Raw genomic sequence first — 17,093 nt, forward strand, 5'->3', positions numbered from 1 at the left:
AATCTATCCATTGAGTACGACTCATTGATTTGTATAAAATGTGCGGATTTTGTTAAGCGATCCACAATTACCCATATAGCATTGTGTTGTCGAGTCGTCTTAGGGAGTTTGGTGATGAAATTTGGGTTGCTGAAGCAATCTCTAAGGCTTTTGGTGTTCAGCCTTGACTTTCAAACATGTTAAACATTTCGCGACATGCGAAGCGACATCCCTTTTCATTCCATTCCACCAATAGTTTGATTTGAGATTATGGTATATTTTGTCACTCCCAGGATGCATCATATATTTGGATTTGTGAGCCTCGTTCAAAATTTTCTCACGCAAATCCCCAACGATAGGTACCCAAATTCTATTGCCGAGTCTAAGGATACCATCGTCAACTTTGACTAATGACTCAATGGTGCCGTTACGTTTTTCGTCGGAGGTTTGGTTTTCAGCGATCGCTTGATTTTGGGCAGATTTTATTTGCTCGAGAAGGTCGACTTGGAGTTCTAGCCTCAACGCTCGGACTCTTTTTGGCTTTTCGTGCTCTTTACGACTTAAGGCATCAACCACAACGTTAGCTTTACCTTCGTGATAGACTATCTCGCAATCGTAGTCGTTGAGAGTCTCCATCCAGTGTCGTTGGCGCATGTTGAGCTCTTTTTGATCAAAGATATACTTTAAGCTTTTATGATTAGTGTACACGGTAAATCTTACTCCATAGAGATAGTACCTCCATATCTTAAGTGCAAAGATTATGGTGCCTAACTCTATATCGTGAGTCGTATAGTTCTTTTCGTGTACTTTGAGTTGACGAGAGGCGTAGGCGATTACTTTCTTGCGTTGCATTAGTACACATCCCAAACCGGAATGGGACGCGTCACTAAAGACAACAAAATCCTCAATACCTTCTAGCAAACCCAGTATAGGTGCTTGGGTGAGCTTTTATTTGAGTATATCGAACGCCTCTTGTTGCTTTGCTCCCCATTCATATTTGATGTTCTTGCGAGTTAAGGAGGTAAGGGAACAACGATTCGAGAAAAGTTTTCAATGAACCTACGGTAATAGCCGGCCAAACCTAAGAAACTTCTGATCTCGATTGGCGATTTCGGGATTTCCCACTTAGAGATAGCTTCAATCTTAGCGGGATCGACTTGAATAACATTGACGTTGATAATGTGACCAAGAAATTGTACCTCATGCAACCAAAATTCACATTTGGAAAATTTAGCATATAACTTCTTGTAACTAAGAATTTCGAGCAGAGTTCGAAGATGGACTTCATGATCAGCCTTAGACTTAGAATAAATAAGTATGTCGTCGATGAATACGATAACAAATTTATCCAAGTAAGTGCCATAGGTAAAAGTTGAATAGGCAAAATATAACCAGCTAAATGAATTTTTCCGTATTCAAGGGCTTCGGAGATCTTAACGATTTCACCACTAGCAGTCTCCACGCTTAGAGTTTTATCTAATTTTATTAAAGGTTCGTTTAATAGACTACAAAAACTATAATCTATAAAACTTAAATTGGCACCCGAATCAAATAAAACTCTAGCATAGGTGTCGTTAACTAAAAACGTACCGGTAATGGTTTCCGGCATGTCAGCGGCTTTCTTTGTGTCGAGTATGAAGACTCGCGTGTTTCCCTTCTTATTCTGGCCACTTCCACCCGCACCACCAGTCGCGGGTTTGTTCTTTGGGCATTCAAAACTCAAGTGCCCCATCTCCTTACAATTGTAACACATCATCTTCTTCTTCCAGCATTCAGCAGCATCATGACCCGGTTGTTGACATGTTTCACACACTTTTGAAGGTGGAGCGAAGTTACATCTACCCCTATGATACCTTTTACAAATTTTGCACGGCGTGGCGTTTGAATTGAATCGTTTTTGGTTTACGCATTTGCCTTTGAATCGATTGTTTCCTCCAATCCTTCTTTGGTCATTGCTTGACACAACTTTCTTATCCTCTTCCTTGTTGCGGACCATGCCCCCCATCAAATAACCAGCTAACTCCATCGTGGAATCAGCGGTTTGTGGTAAGTGTGACCTCACCATGTCGTGGATTTTCCGCGGAACTCTCCAAATATACCTTGTAACCTTGCTAGATTCTGGATTCACTAGCTGGGGAACTAGACGGCAATATTCGTGAAACTTGATGTTGTATTCACGAAGATTCGTCCCCACGACCTTAAGATTTAAAAATTTAGTTTGGATTTGGTCGATTTCATGCATGAGACAAAACTTTCCCATCAACACAGCCTTGAACTCATCCCAACTCAAATTATACATCATCTCTCTCCCCTTGCTCATCAACATTGTATTCCACCACTCGAGCGCTTCTCCCTTAAACATAAGGGCAGAGTATTGAATCTTTTCTTCATTGGTACACTTGCTCGTTAACACAATCGTCTCCATCTCCTCAAGTCATCTTATGGTCGTGATGGCTCCTTTGTCACCATGAAACTCTTTCGGTCTATAATATTTGAAATCTTTGAACGAACACCACTAATCTTAAGTTTCTTGAATTCTTGTCTAACTCCTCCATCGGCGTTATACTCATGAACACTTTCCTCGACTCGAGATATGTTTGGACGAGACTTAACGGACTTTCTGGAAGGATTAACGGAATGAGAATGTTTTGAATTTTTTGATTGAGACCTAGCCATGGACTCTTCTCTAAATGCATAGTTAATCATCTTTTGTATTTTATTCATATATTTTTCGGGAATTTCTTCTTCCCGATTACCCACGGGGTCTTTCCCCTTTTCTTTGCTTATTTCCTTTTCTTTTTCTTTTCTAACATTTTCGTTGTTGTTACTTTGTTCAGACATTTTATCATTTTTCTTTTCGATTCATATCTGAAATTCAACAAATTTTTCTTTCTTAATACAACATTTTATTCATAACAATAAATATCATAATTGATATATATTTTTATTGTACAACACAAAGATATATATATATATATATCGTGTCACACGATATATATACTTATAGAACTATCTTTACATAAGAACGTCTCAGCGTTCTTTATTATACATATAACACATTCAACTATTTTACACGCATACTTCCATCTTATCTCCTTCTCCATCTCTTCAATCCTTCATGAACTTTTTCACCACCTTTGTCAGCTTGTTACCCTTATGAAGAAGCTTTTCTCCTATCTTCTTCTTTTTCTTTCCTTCATCAGCCACCTTCTTTCTCCAATCATCTGTCTCATGGAGAGCACGGTCCAAGTGTCCTTCATACGATTGTAGGATCTCGTTTGGGTATCCATATTGTGGAGGTGGGTCACGGTAACCCAATGTCACCATTTCGTAGTGGTTTCTTGGTTCTGGATAGGGAACATCGGTCATGTCGGATGAAAGGTAGAAGAAAGCTTTAGCAGCTTTTTTCTGTTCTCGGATCTCATTTGCTTGCTCTTCTATTGATGGAATCTCCCCTTGGAATGGTGGAAAGCTTGATGAAGCCTGGTTCTTGAGATTTTCAAGATATTGGACATATGGATCCACAGAACCGTAGCTCGGATTTTGGGAAGTGAGTGATCCATCCATTGATGTTGTTATCTCATTGGGATTATTAGGATGCTCTTCTTCTGGTTCAGACTCTTCCTCAGGATGTTCCTCTTCTTTGGGGTCCTCCTCCTCTTCTGGTTCCTCTTCTTCCATAGGTTCTTCCTCTTCTTCAGGTTCTTCCTCTTTCATATGCTGGGTGGTCTCATTGATTATCAGGGGCATTTTGAAACTTTCATAGGGCATCATCACCCTTATTCTTGGTTTGCGAGATGACCCTTCACCATTAATGGGTTGAGAATTGACCTCGTTAAAAGTGGAGCTTCCGGTATGCCATCGTTGTTGATCAGAGTGGCATTGCATCCAGTCAGAGGATGTGGATCTTGGTTCTTCCTTTATTGGTCAATTTGAGAGGAAGGCATAGGACGAATGTGGATTTGGTAGGTATCCAGTGGGTAGTACTGCGGTATTTCTGATGGTTGGTAAGTGGGGATCTCCGATGGATGGTACGTCGGTACTTCAGAGGGTTGGTACATGGGTATTGTTGGTGGATGGTAGCTTTAGTGCCTTGGTGGTTCAATTCTTTGTTTCGGTGGACTATCGGGTACGTCTATTGGATGGTGTCTGCTTTCGGGATAGTATACCGGTTTAGTCAAGTCATGTTATACATCTTGATCGAAGTACGCTTCATAGTAACCATCACTCATGTTGTCTTCGGGGAAAGGTTGGGCAATTCCGGCTTCTTCAGCCTTGCGCACAAAGTGTTCTATATAAGCTTTGAATGACATCTAACATTTTAGGTGGTTTAGAATGTGTAGGGAAAGAAAAGGTTTACCAGCCTATCTTATCCCTATTTCAAATAATCAATTAATTCCGATACTTGGATCGAAGCTTGGGTATTGTTTTATGATACCCAATTCACTAATATCGATGGCTCTGATTCTAACCTTGTCACACCCCCATCTTAGGCCTAGGAGTGCGACCAATAGTTGGTACCACAAGTGTAAATAAATCAGAGTTACGTTATATTAGTGGAAGACTTGTAAAACTTGTGGATTAAAGTTGAAAAGATTACAAAAGACGGGATTATAAGATACCCGTTTTAAGTTATAAAAGTATTACTTGTTTTACATTACAAAACCACCATTTATATAATTATGTTTATTCAAAAAAATCCGAGCCATCGGATATAATAGTAGTACCTCGACACTCCAAGCGCTATGTTTGGTCACCTACTAATAAATGATCAACTCTCGCGTCTTTTTTGGTTAGGTTAGAGTTTTGCGAGAGCGATTTTTGGTCTTGTCCGGTTTAGTTTTTCTTGCAAATATGTATCTTAGATTGGGTTAGATTTATTACCCCTTTATCCCTAGAATTGCTAGTACCAATTTTAAGCGGGTTTTTTGTCGTTGAATCCGAGAGGAGATGCATCATTAGGGTACCTTAGTAATCTTTTACCCGATGCATTTATTCAATCTTCTTAGATTTGTGAGGGCTAGTTGGTGACACCGAGAGTTGATCTAGTGAACTTTAATGAGCCTTAGTTGATTATTTTAATATCCCGGTGTCAAGTGATTAGTTAATTCCATTAGTCATTGAACTGTTAGTAGGATTCTTGCCTATGTAGTCGTTTTTCCATATTCGTTAAAACTCCGTTAAGTTTTGTTGATTCTTTCAGTTAGTTTCGTTAATTAAAATTAAGTTAGTTAAGTTAATTGGTTTAAAATAAATTAATATAAAATCAAATAAGTATTAGGTAGGACTTGGATTAAGGTTTATAATCTGAGCCGTTCTCACGTGTCTTCGAGTTCGATATCCTGAATTTCCTTGTCTTTTCTATACGCGACTGATACACTTGCAGTTTGTGTGAACTAAGATAGATTATTTCGTTTTTAAAGCTTAGTTGCGATTCGTGATTATTATTTATATATATTTTCGCACATCAAGTTTTTGCCGCCGTTGATAGGGACACGGTCTGAGGCGATTGGAGAACGGCCCGAATTTAGGGACATACCTTTCTTCTTTTTAACTTGCTTATCTGTTTTTATTATTTGTTTTTAGTTTAATTTTAGCCTAGTTAATTTTAGCTCTTCTTTTCAGTCATATGCGTCATAGCTTCTCACAAGGACCACCGAAGATTTTCAAGCAGGCAATACTGAGAAAGTTCAGCCTGAGAGAGAGAGTGTTCTGTTTCACCGACATGTTCTGATTCTTCTTCTTCTTCTTCTTCTTCTTCTGTTTCACCTAGAGATACTGATTCTTCTTCTTCTTCTTCTGTTTCTTCCGCATCTTCTAGGGATAGGAACATGGGTGACCAAACGCCTAGAAGAGTAGTAGCTGAATATGGTAGGCCGACTCTGAATCCCCATTCTAGCATTAATTTACCGGACGGTGGCGCCGCTGGCAACTGGTCCATTCCTGCCCACGTCATGCAAATTATCAAGACTGCACAACAATTCCAAGGGCTAGAGAGCGAAGATACTTCAAACCACATCGACATGTTTGTTCAAATTTGTGAAACTTTCAATATCGGCAACATGAACGATGAAGCCATCTATCTCCGTCTAGTTCTCTTCTCATTTTCAAGAAAAGCCTACAAATGGCTGAAGTCTCTACCTGCTGGATCCATCACCACTTGGGCGGGCCTTCAAGATAAATTCATGACCAAATTCTTTCTGCCATCTAAATCTGTTCGATTCCGTGAGGAGATTTTTTCCTTCCGCATGAGATCTGACGAGTCTTTCGGGGAAGTTTGGGAAAGACTCAAGGACCTCCTTCTTAGTTATCCTCATCATGGTTTAGATAAGTGGATGCTCATAGAGAAATTCTATAATGGAGCCACACATCACGTGAGAGAGACGTTGAACCAGACAGCTAATGGGAACCTCATTAAAAATAAAGATCCCGATGAGTGCGTCGTCCTTTATGATGATCTAGCAGCGAGCTACGATGAACACGAGGGCAAAAATTCTTCCACATCATCGAGAGGAGTACTTCAGGTCAATTCGAACACTGGCATGCACGCGCAGATTGATGCTTTGAACAAACTCGTTAGAGATCTTACCGTTAAAAGCGTCGCGAAGTGTGAGGTTTGCCGAGGGGGTCACGACACCATTGACTGTTCCATTAGGCCTGGTGGCCATCAGGAGGAGGTTGACTTTGTCAACAACCCCTTGAGGTATCAAAACCCCACCCTCAGCGAGAACACTGGCTAGAGAAATCAGAATAACTATCAAAGGGGACAAGCTAGTGGCTACCAAGCCCAATATCAAAACCAGCGTCGAGAGAATCTATTTGGGAAGGGGAGTTTAGGTCAAGAAAGTTCGAAACAAGTAGGGAGATATGAGAAGAAAGCCTCGCTGTAGGAGATGATGGCGGAGCTGCTAAAGCGTGATGAGAGGAACCAAGTGACAAATGAAGCTAAATTCGGGGAACACGATGCTATACTTGTAACATCGTAAAAATTTCGATCCAAAAATATCAAGTATTCAAATTTGAAGGACTTAAATTGAAAATCAGATTTCTTAACCCATCGCCATTCGTGATGGGTCAAAGGAAACCTCATCGCGTATCGCTATGGGCATGTTACTGTTTTGGTCAAAAATCTATTAATGATAATGTAACCAAATTTGTTTGGTGAGGTTTAGTGATATGATGACAATAATGATTATGAATGATTGCAAACACAAACACAAGGATTTGTTACGAGGAAAAACCCTTGATCTTGGTCGGATCTCTGGCACAAAAACCCTGGGTGATGACAAATCGTCTATCACCACTTTATTAATATCAAAATAGGTTACAAATGGTGTAGTTTATGATCAAAGATTACAAAGTAGCTAAGTGTGTGTATGAACTGCTTAGAGAGTTCTTGAGAGTGTTTATGAATGTGAGCAGCAGGTATATGAACGTATGTGTGTTGTGTCTGACCTAATTTGATCATAAACTCGATATTTTACTAGAATAACAACTAACAAATTCTCCTACTTTTGTGCCGCTCTTCCACTAGCTTCATCCATGACTTTTGACCACGTGTTTGACAAGTCCAGTAGAGAGATATCAGGTGGAATAAGTCTTGGAGCTGTTATATCTATCAAATATAAGACTACGCATGAGAAACAATCGTTAGTAAATAATAAGTACTGCTTGATCCTGACAGGATCTGACTAAGGATAACTGATTAAAGAACATATGCCATGATAACGTATCCACAGTGTCAAATTTCCGTGCCCTAACAATTGCCCCCAAAATGGCGGTTGTGATAAGATCACAGTTGGGATTTTGCCTTTGAATTGTAATTTCCTGCAAAACCAGATGAGATTTGACATGCTAGATATAATTATCATATATCTATAGAGTTTGGGAACTTCCCTTCCGGCTATATATTCAACACCTCTTATTTTCCCTACAAATCATGAACAGCTAATAACACATGTTTAACCCGGGTGGATGGTCCATGTTTTAAATTGTGAAGTCCGGGTTAGCTTTTGGTAATTTTAAGTTTTAATAAACAATATATTTTGACTATTTATGTGTTGTCATCTGTTATTCTTAAAATAAGTTTAATATAATCTTAGATTTATTGAAAATTTTAAGAATTATTCTTGAACACAAAGTTTCAAGAACAGAATATCCTCGTTAAAACGTATTAAGGATCTTGGATCCTTTCATATAAAGAACTTATAAAGTTTTAAACTAAGTAAACGGAATAAAATAAGTAGAAGTTATACCATAAGATCCAATTAGATCTAGGTTACCATAAGTATTGAACCTTCTATAATCCTTGTAAAATAAATTAAGGATCTTGAATCCATAGATGTTGATCCTTCTGTGACTCTTGTAATCGAACTTAGGATACCTGATGCAAACAACTTATGATATTAACTGGGATTAAACCCAACAAACTGGGGACAAGCCCATAAGATAAACTGGGGACAAGCCCGTGCAACTGGGGACTAATCCGTGTAACTGGGGACAAGCCCGTGAACTGGGGACAAGCTCAAACTGGGGATAAGCCCAAAAACTGGGGACAAGCCCAAAATGAGGACTGGCCCAAAGACTGGGGACAAGCCCAAACTGGGGACTGGTCCAAAGATACGGATGTTAACTGGGGTCTTGCCCAAACCGGGATTTAGCCCAAACGTGAGATAACATAAAAATGTTATAAACCGGTGGCATGGTACGTCTACTACAAATTGTAGGATCCTCCATTTAGCTGAAAACAACAAAATTGTCAGCCACTAAGCGTGTACTGGTCCCGCTGCCCCAGACTATACGTTGGATAGCGTGCACTCTAGGCGAGAGTGTAGAAACTCTAATTTATAAGAAAGGTGAAAACCTTAGAAGATATGACCATCGGGGGTCATACCTTGATTGTGACCTAGGCCAAGGGAAATAGTAAAGTACCTTAAACGTGAAGGATAGGTGGCCAACCTCTTAGTTATTGATCCTCTAACTAGAATACTGCATTATTATTTAAAACTTGGAAGAAACAAACGTTAAGAATATGTTATCCTGAAATTAATAAGAATATTAAATGAATAAGTGATCAGACAAATATTACCAATTTTAGGATCCTTGATCCTTTTAGGATACTCGATCCTCTGAGGATACTTGATCTTGATTAGAAAAAGTACTTCTTGAGATGGATAGCATTCCATGCTCTTGGTAACCTGTCGCCTTCCATAGTGAGCAAATAATATGCCCCCTTTCCTGACTCCGACTCGATCATATATGGACCTTCCCACCTAGGTGCTAGCTTCTCATATGCCGGATTGGTTGTGTTTTGGAAGGCTTTCCTTAAGACTAGATCTCCTTCTTGAAATCTTCTGATCCTTATACTCTCGTTGTATGCTCCAGCTACCTTTTGTTGATATGCTGCCATTCTGATCTTGGCTAAATCTCTCAGCTCTTCAACGGTATCCAAATATTCGAGAAGGATTTCTCTGTTGGATTCAGGATCACGAATGCTTGTTCTGGTTCTAGGAACCACCATCTCTGTAGGGATTACTGCTTCTGATCCAAACACCAATGAGAAGGGTGTTTGGCCTGTTGCATTCTTGGGTGTTGTCCTGTCAGCCCAAAAAACATAAAGTAGCTCTTCGGCCCACTTGCCTTTCTTGGATCCTAGTTTCTTCTTCAAGTTGTTGATGATTATCTTGTTGCATGATTCTGCTTGGCCGTTAGCTTGAGGATGAACCGGTGTGAAAGTAATCATCTTGATGCTCCAACTGTCACAAAAGTTAGTAGTTCTTTTCCCAGTAAACTGGGATCCATTATCACAAACAATTTCAGATGGGATACCAAATCTAGTTATAATGTTTCTTTTAATGAAGGATATAACTTCCCTTTCTTGGACTTCTATGAATGCTTCTGCCTCAATCCACTTAGAAAAGTAGTCTGTCATAGCAAGCATAAAGACCTTTCCGCCTGATGCCTTTGGTAGCTTGCCAACAATATCCATTCCCCCACTTCATTAAAGGTCATGAAGAGGATATAAGATACATCGGTTCGGCTGGCTAATGAAGGATGTTTCCATGCCATTGGAAAGCATCACATTTCTTTGAGTACTCCATTTCATCCTTCTTCATTTTTGGCCAGAAGTATCCGGTCCTAAGTATCCTGGAGAATAATGGTGTTCCCCCTGTGTGGTTGTCGTAATCACCTTCGTGGAAGTCTCAGAGTACCTCTTGTATTTCAGGATCCTCAATGCATCTCAAATAGGAACCTGCAAGAGATTTTCTATATACAATATCTTGTAAAATAATGAATTGTGATACCTTCAATCTGAAAGTTTTAGAATTTTCCCCTGTAGGGATTTCTCATCTTGGATGAACTTTTTAATTGGGAGGATCCAAGATCCTAATTTTGGAGAGGATGAAGGATCCTTAAGCTCTTATGTGCAATCCACTGTTTCCTCCACAGCTTCCTGTTCTCCAATTGCCGGAGACAATATATGGATGATAGGAATCTTTACATCATTTGGGATCTTTAATGATGATGCTAAGTTCGCTAAGGTATCTGCCCCAGAATTTCTTCTCTTGGTACCTATATGATACTAAACAACTCGAAGGATTTTGCTATCTCCTTCATAATTTCTAAATATTTGACCATATTCTCACCTTTAATAGTATAAGAACCGTTAAAGTGGTTAGTTATAAGTAAAGAATCTATATAAAGAATCTAAATATTTGACCATATTCTCACCTTTAACAATATTTGACCTCATTTTTTGGGCTAAAAGTAAACCTGCGATAAGTGCTTCGTATTCTGCCTCATTGTTGGTGGCTTGAAACGCACATGTAATGGACTGGGGTATTATGTCCCCCCTATGGTGATTTAAGTAGAATACCTAATCATGTTCCTCATACGTTGGATTCTCCATCTATGAAAAGGATCCAAGGATCCTTGGTCCCTTCTAGTTGTTGAACATCTAGATAAGCTTTATTTTGCATGTGACCACTGAAATTAGCCACAAAGTCTGCAAGCGCTTGTGACTTAATGGTTGTTCTGGGCTCATACTGAATATCATATGCACTCAGCTTCACGGCCCATTTGGCCATCCTTCCTGACCTCTGCATCTAAGAGGCTTTTACTTACATAATATACCGGGTGCTGTTGTCCTTCATGATCCTTGGCCAGAACAGCACTAACTGCATTACCTGATATGGCTAAGTATAGAGATAGCGGCTCACCATCAATTGGCTTCATCAAAGCAGGCGCTGAGGATTGGTAATTCTTTAGAGCCTTTAATGCATCCTCGTGCCTTTGAGTCCATTCAAAAACATTTTATTCTTCCTCAAGATATCATAGAAGTCTTTGCACTTCTTTGAGGATCTGGAAATGAATCTGTTGAAAGCAGCTATTCTTCCCGTCAGTCTTTGGACATCGTTAGCATTCACAGGAGATTCAAATTGATGTTGGCTTCAATCTGCTCGGGGCTCGCTTCTATTCCTCTCTTGGTCACCATGTATCCTAAAAATTTTTCCAGCCTTAACACCAAAATGGCATTTTGATGGGTTCTGTTTCATATTGTACTGATCTAGTATATTGAATGCTTCTTCAAGATTTCTGAGGTGATCCTTAGCCCTTTTTGACTTCACCACCATGTCATCTATGTAAACTTCCATGGTCTTGCATAACTGATCCTTGAACATCATGTTGACCAATCTTTGATATGTTGCCCCTACATTTCTTAGTCCTAACGCCATAGCAATATAATAGTATATCCCGGTAGGAGTCGTGAATGTTGTATCCTCTTGATCAGATGGTTCCATCTGAATTTGTTGAAATCCAGAGGAAGCATCCATAAAATTAAGCATCTCATATCCTGCCGTCGCATCCACCATGGAGTCTATTTGTGGTAATAGGAAAGGATCCTTGGGGCATGCCTTGTTTAAAACAGTAAAATTGACTCACACCCTCCACTTTCCATTCCTTTTTGAAACAACAACCACATTAGCCAACCATCGAGGATACTTAACCTCATTGATCATACCGGCTTTAAGAAGTTTTTCAAATTCTTCTTGTATGATCGTGTTCCTCTTAGGAGTGAATTTCCTTCGCTTCTAATGGACGGGTTTAACAGATAAATCAAGGCCCAACTTGTGAGTAATTACCTCCTTAGAAATACCTGCCATGTCTGAGTGTCTGAAGGAAAATGTGGATTTTCTTCGCTTTAGGAAGGATACTATATCCTCTTCGATCTCATTAGGAATACTGGATTCTAGGAACACCTTCACATCTAGATCATCGGGATCCAATGATACTTCCTTTATGTCTCGCTCCCGAGCCTCCAACACGTTCCTAGGATGCTGTTGTGGTTGCTATGCTCGTCTGTTTAGTTGCTGGCTTCATGGATGAAGAATAATAATTCTTGGCTTCAACTTGGTCACCATCTATCCTTACTACTCCCCAAGGAGTTGGTTGTTTGATGTATTGATGGTAAGTAGAGGCTACAGCCTTCATTTCATGTAGCCAAGGCCTGCCCAAACTAACATTGCTAAAAGATAGGTTATCAATATCACATAATTTTTGGTAAGAATTTAACCCTTCGATGTATATTGGGAGTTTGATGTCCCCCAATGTTTTCTCGGTTTCGCACTAAAACCAACTAGCACCGATGTCCTTGGGATGATCTCTGAGTTTTGGTTATTCATTTTCTGGAGGACATCGTGTTGGATGATGTTGACCGAACTTCCACCATCGACTAGGATCCTGCGCACATAATGGTTAGCACAAAGTTACAATCAAACCGTCGTTGTGAGGATCCTGGATGCTTGATTTATCTTCTTCATCAAAGAAGATCCTTTTGCAGTCGTCAAAGTGGTGGATATGACTGGTCGTTCTCCATTCTCTATCTTAGTTTCTTTGGCGTGCCTTTTTGCTGAAGAGAAAGAAGTACCGCATATATATGAGCCTTCGAAGATGAAGTTGATCACTTGTGCATCTAGTGGGGGGAAAAGTTGGTTTTTGAGGAACCTGTTCAGGATCCTGGATCCTTGACTTTTTTCTTCCCAAAAGTTCCTTAAAATGGCCCTTGCTTAGGAGGTATCCAATTTCCCTCCTCAAGCTGATGCAATCGCTTGTCATATGACCAAAATCCTCATGGAAAGCGCATAATTTGGATTTGTCTCTGAAGGTTGTTGACTTCTCGTTCTTTCGAGGCCACCTTACCTTCTCTCCTAGATCCTTCATGGCACAAATCAAGCCATGAGTATCCACAGAGAAGCAGTACTCTGAGATGCTGGGGTAATCTTCATAATCATCTCCCTCTTCAATTGCTCGGATGTTTTGGTTGTTGAATTTGGAGTACGGCTTCGAGCTGTTGTTTCTGAACGAGGATCCTTTAATCTTGTCAGGGGATTCTTGCTTCGTTTGAGCCCCTAATTGTTCTTGGATCCGTTTGTCATCCTCCAGCCGTATGAACCTCGTTGCTCTGTTCCTTACTTCATCTAAAGACCTGCAAGGAGTCATCACAAGATCGTCATAAAAAGGGGAGACCCCATTTAGTCCCATATTGAAAGCTTCCACAGTCGTAGCCATATCAAGATTAGGGATTTCTAGGGCCTCCCTGCCAAACCTCGTAACAAAATCCCTAAGGATTTCATCATAAGGTTGGACAACTCTATATAAATCACTAGTTAACTTTTCAAATTTCCTACTACAAGAAAATTGGCTGTTGAACAAGTTAACTAAATGTGAAAAAGAAGTAATAGAAAGGGAGGAAGACTTAGCAGCCATTTTAATGCAGATCCTGTTAGTGTGGATCCGAAACCCTTGCATCGACAAGCCTCCTTGAGTCATTCAGGAATTGGAGTGATTTCCCTCATCTCCATGTATTGAGCCACATGCTCTTCAAGAACAGTTGTCCCATCATATACCTTCATGTTGGGGGCCTGAAATTGTTTTGGGACTTCAGCATCACAAATAGGTGGAGCAAATCTGGACAACTTATGGCTTCCTTCTAGTATTTCAGGAATCGGTCGGACCACCCCTGGTACGCTGGATATCATATCCTTAAGCTTCCGCAGTTCCTTAGCCATAGCTTGGTTGATACTTGCATCTTCCATAGAACCAAGATTAGCATCTAAGGATATAGGATTATAAGTGTTACCTCTTTGTTGTGTGAATGTTGGCATCCAAGAAGAATAGCTGAGGTAAGAAGCGTTTGCTATAGGAGTTGGTCCACCAGAGGCAATGGTTTGCATGGGGATAATATCTCCTTCATGGACCTCTGAAGACCTTTGATGTTGATTTCTGGAGGAACCTTGATTATGGAAGAAGGATCCTTGAGGTTGGGAGTTGAAGGATCCTAAATGATACAATCCAAAGGATCCTAGTTGAAAGATGGAGGATCCTTGTTGAAGAAACGAGGATCCTTGAGATTTCTGAACCATGGACCCTTGTTGGAGTATAGATGATCCTGGCTGGAGGAATGAGGATCCCTGAGCTTTCTGACCCATGGACCCTTGTTGAAGGATGGATGATCCTTGCTGGAAGATCGAGGATCCTTAAGTATGCTGACCCACAGGCTCTGGTTGAAGGATGGATGATCCTTGCTGAAGGATGAAGGATCCTGGAGTAGAGAAATCCAGCACCCTAGGCATCAAGGGAGTCTGATCCTCCGCTGGCCTCTTTCCTTTCTTGAGATCTTCAATTTCACGTAGGATCCTCTGGTTTTTTTTGTTCTGCTGCTCCATGTATGCCTTAACATGTGAAAACATAGCAGAAACACCATTGTTAGAGTTAACCACTGAAGTGGCAACAGTGGTTTTTGAGCTCTGGAAGGCTGGAATTTGTGTCTTGTTTCCAGCCGCGGTGGTCCTTGGAGCTGCTGCTAGCGGAGGAGGCATCGGTTGTAAGGTTCTTGGTGGGTGAGAAATTGATGTAGGCATGGTGGATGAAGCATAAGATTGTTGAGAGACCATTGATGAAGATATGGGTAATATAAGTTCAAATTGATAGGAAATAATCTAGATTATAGCACCAATTGCCCCACGGTGGGCGCCAAATTGTTTTGGTCAAAATTCTATTAAGGATAATATAACCAAATTCGTTTGGTGAGGTTTAGTGCTATGATGACAATAACGATTATGAAATGATTGCAAACACAAACACAAGGATTTGTTACAAGGAAAAGCCCTTGATATTGGTCGGATCTCCGGCACAAAAACCCTGGGTGATGGCATATAATCTATCGCCACTTTATTAATATCAAAATAGGTTACAAATGGTGGAGTTTATGATCAAAGATTACAAAGTATCTAAGTGTGTGTATGAACTGCTTAGAGAGTTCATGAGAGTGTTTATGAATGTGAGCAGCAGGTATATGAGCGTATGTGTGTTGTGTCTGAGCTAATTTGATCATAAACTCGATATATAACTAGAATACCAACTAACAAGTTCTCCTACTTTTGTACCACTCTTCCACTAGCTTCATCCATGACTTTTTACCACGTGTTTGACAAGTCCCTTAGCGAGATATCATGTGGAATAAGTCTTGGAGCCGTTATATCTATCAAATATAAGACTACATATGAGAAACAATCGTTAGTAAATAATAAGTACTGAGGATCCTTGATCCTGACAGGATCTGACTTAGGATAACTGATCCAAGAACATTTTCCAAGACAATGTCAAATTTCTGTGCCCTATAGGTTCCAGATAGCCAACACCAACCGATCAATGAAGTGAAGATGATCATTTCAAATGGTGAATTGATGTACATAAAACTATACATCTTTTTAGCATCAATTAATCTCTAAAAATTGCAACTTCTATCAAATAATATAGCTCAGAAGGCTACGTATCACATTAAAATGCAATTTCAGGTAAAATCAAGCTTAAACGAAGAAAAAAGAGAAAAGACGAAGAAAAAATGAAAGAAAACCCAAGAAAAACCTCAGACACGCCCCCGTGTTCCACGAAACACGCCCCCATGCTTCTGAACAAAAGAAAAGACAAAAATCTGCAAGAAAAGACAAACACAAGACACAAAAAGCACGGGGCTGTGCTTTAGTAACCATGAGGCCGTGGTCACCTTTGATAAGAAGACAAAAGAATTATCACATGTCACAAAAAAGCACGGGGCCATGCCTCAGAGAGCACACCCCCATGGTGAGTCATCATGTACAATCTGACTTAGCATTTAATGCAACTGGACACCTGGACACGGGGGCGTCCCTCTAGAAGCACGGAGTCATTCTTGCTTCCCCAGACTGCCTATAAATAGATGAGAATGTTTCATTAATAAAGTGTGCTTGAAGAAAATCTCTATATGATTTTCTCTTATAAAAACACCCACATTACACCCACATTGAAGATCTTATGGAGAGTTTGAAGGCTTGGAGGTTACCATTGTTATCCATCATCATCAACATCATCATCATCCTTCATCATCTTTAAGAAGGGATATTCATCCACATTTGGTTAGATTGTTCTAGTTTAATCATGTGTTTGTTATCATCATCTTTTTTAATATTCATAACAATGCTCATTATGAGCTAAACTCCATTTACCATCTAAAATATATGAAAAAGCTTTGTTTTCCTTGATGATTATGTGAAACATGTGATTTAGTTTTGGTAAAGTACATGGTTATTTTGCAATTATCCATTGATGAAGAAATGTTTTATCACTTTAACTCAATACATCAAGGTTGATGACTAAAAATCATTCATGTTCACTCATGTTCTTGGATCAATGGTAAAAAGAATACCTTGATAACTTATTTAAGATAAAACATGGATCCTTATGTTGTACTTAGAAATGATGAGATATAAGTTATGATCTATTTCTATAGTTTTGATAATTCTAAAATAGCATTGTTAACACGATTGCTTAGCTTATCATGCTAGTTAAAGAAATCATATATTAACGGAAGTGTAATTATAACCTAATCTAATCAACCAAGGGGAGGTTGTGTGAGTTAACTACAACCACTCGAAATTGTTAAGATTGGTATTTGAGAAATTGAAGTCAATTTTTAATCGTTCTACTTTACCAAACTACTTGTCTACTTAAATTGACATTCTCGTGGTAGAATGATATTAAGCGTAGGATGGACTTGAAAAGACTCATGCTACTTT

Source organism: Bidens hawaiensis, unplaced genomic scaffold (assembly GCF_021521415.1).
Source record: "Bidens hawaiensis isolate Kalapana, Puna unplaced genomic scaffold, B.hawaiensis_p1.1 tig00030498_1, whole genome shotgun sequence".
NCBI classification, from domain to species: domain Eukaryota; kingdom Viridiplantae; phylum Streptophyta; class Magnoliopsida; order Asterales; family Asteraceae; genus Bidens; species Bidens hawaiensis.